Source organism: Phascolarctos cinereus, unplaced genomic scaffold (assembly GCF_003287225.1).
Source record: "Phascolarctos cinereus isolate Bilbo 61053 unplaced genomic scaffold, phaCin_HiC Scaffold_4;HRSCAF=312, whole genome shotgun sequence".
NCBI classification, from domain to species: domain Eukaryota; kingdom Metazoa; phylum Chordata; class Mammalia; order Diprotodontia; family Phascolarctidae; genus Phascolarctos; species Phascolarctos cinereus.
In genome coordinates this window covers 364,104,628-364,107,506 of record NW_027555847.1, presented here as the reverse complement: position 1 = coordinate 364,107,506, position 2,879 = coordinate 364,104,628, and positions in this window count along the sequence as shown.

Genomic DNA, 2,879 nt, shown 5'->3' with positions numbered 1-2,879 from the left:
AAATCAGTTCAATTTTATGACTTCCTTCAATGATTATCATCAGCCCTAGAATAGAAGTAGAAAAAATTGTTGGTGGCAGTGGCTGAAGCAGTTGGAGGAAGAAGAGGTTGATATCAGGGATGAGAGTTTGAAGTCAGAAATGGCAGAAGATCAAGAGAGCAAAGGGTTCCAGGTAAGCATTCAATGAAACATCATTAACATGGCAGATTATGGGGTTAAATGTTAGTACAGAGAAAGTGAAGCTAGAGTGGGGAATGGGAGAGTAGGGATAGGTCAAGAGAGTAATGGTCTAGAGGTCTTAGAGGTAGTATGGACAAGAGATTAGAAGTTGAATGACAGGAAGTTGTGGTCAGAGAGTAGAGTTCCAAGTTCCATGTCATGGAATTAGTGTAATTGAAAGTGGATGGTAAAGTTTAAGATGTGACTGTCAGTGGAAATGAGATGAAGAAAGAAATAATTGGAATTAAGAAAGTTAAGGACTCTTGTGTCCAGGTTGTGAGAGTAAATGACAACATGAATCCTGAAGTCCCATAGGATGATAGTATGGAGACAGAGAGGAGGATAATAAATGATGTACTAAAACAATAAGGCATCAGAGTAGAATGACAGCATCATCATGGTTATTATCGCTGTCATCATTGAAAATAAAAGGCCCCAAACCTTGAAAATCAGTTTAGTTATACAGAGTTGAGGTTCTTTCAAGGTAATAGTATTTTCCAAGTCATCACATAAATACATTCCAGTCTTACTACCTTTTCTATAAAGTAGGATATCCATCCACATCTGCATTCCTAATAGCAGCAGGATATTTTTAAGAATGGCTCTCTGATAGTAACAGTCAACTGCAAACTAATATCTCAGAGTTTTTTTGGTATTCAGCACTCTACAGTGTCATCCTGAAAAGAGCTCTAGTTACTTGATGCCTTTTATCCTTCCCCTCTTTTGAAAACCTAGCTACATAAATGCTGCTTACTTGCACTCTCCCTGATTCCTTGAAACATACATTGGATAAGCCCCCAAAATTGCAAGTGTGACAGATTTGTACCACCTTGGGGCATACTCATATACTCTCTCCATACATCCAGGGGACCTTCTAGAAACTTGAGCATATGCAGATTTTCTTTGTCTGCTTTTGGCTATGCATCACTCAATTGCTTAGTTCCTTGATTGGTTACTGAGCCAGAAGAAAAAATCTGGCATCCCTCTTGACTTCTACATGCCAGGAGTGGAAAAAGAGGTCTTTTTCTACACCATCATAATGGCGTTGGAGGCCACTGCTCCACAGATGGGCAATGGACTCAATGAATTAGGCTTGTACTGGGGACCCTGGCTTCTTCTGGCTCTCTTGTGTGTTTCTTTTCTTTAGCATCAACCTTGTGACTACTGAAAGAAGCTAATTGGCCTGCTAGTGCTGGCAAGAAGCAGGAATGGCAGCAGTTACCAGAAAAGTTGTAGATTCATCAGCAATGGGAATGGTCTGGAGGCAAGGGAAGAGTTGCTATCAGAAAGCAAAGCCAATGAAAAGAATCCCACTTAGTGTTTGATCACATTGTACTCAATGGAGGTCAAATGTAAAAAGACTACTTAGCAGCAAAGTAACAGTCTATGTCCCAATAAAGCTTGAATATATTATTCTACTAAATTATTGCACTAGTAATGATTTTACATGATTTTGTTTTGAGAATTCTGTGATTCTTCACTCTTTTGCATTCCTTTTTCTCTGTGAGAATAAACTACCACTTCTATATGTGACTCATGTTAGTTCATTGGGTACCTTTCCCATACTCATTGTCTTGGAGAAACCCTAGTCTTCAAGGGTACAACAATTTCTATAATTGTTGACTCTATAAATATCAACTTTCCTTTGGATTCTGAGGTAAAGAAAGATGATAAAAATGAAGCACTGGGGATTGAATTTCCTTCATGAGAAGACAGGAAAACACAGAGTAATGAACCTAAGTCAAAAACACAAAAGGATCAACAAATAAGCAACCAATGAAAGCACTAAGAAAAATAAATTATCCCAGGAAAAAGTAAGAATATCTAGAAGGAGAGACATATATGGGGTTAAAAACAACAACACAATAACAGAGGAACAATTTTAAGTTTCCTTCTAAAAGGACATAAGAAGACAAGAATAATACAGGAACTCAAATAAAAGAAGTAGTGGTGGAAGAACATACTGGAAACACCACGGATTAAACCTACAGGTAAAGCAATATTTTATGTGATGCTAAACTGCAGAATGGGAGAACACATAAACAAGGAGATGGGAAGAGAGGGGATTGAGGGGAATGTGTGATGTACCCTAATGAAATCAATGATGGGAAATGAAGGGGGTAAACAATCCCTGTAGTCCTGGAGTTAGAAGAGAAAGGCCTATAGGAGAATGGGTGAGATGGCAAAGAGAGGATCATTGTAGGGGGAAAGAAATGGAAAAAAATCTCAACTCAGTATGTGTGGGAGGGGAGGTAGATGGTGCTACTGAATACTTTCATTAGGGGAGAGAGATATTCTGGAAGAGGAAATAAGGATCTTAAATGGGTGCAAAATTTAGGGATTTCGTACTTACAGAGAATACTACATCTGAGAGATTGTTGTGCTTCCATGGACAGCAGCCTGCCTTGAGAGAAAGGATAACTTTGGCAACTGCCATCCAAAAGGATGAGAAGTCATGGATTCAGAAAAAAGATTAAATGACAAATAGAGGAAATGCTCCTCAGAAGGGCAGGCAGTCATAATGAACTGCAAAATCAGCAATATAGGAAAAATCCTACCATGGGGTTAATACTTCTATCTCTTCTATGTGCTCCAGGCTTTTATGTCTCTAAGAATGAGTCACAATGGGAAAAAAGGTGGAAGAAAGCTAGACTTATAAG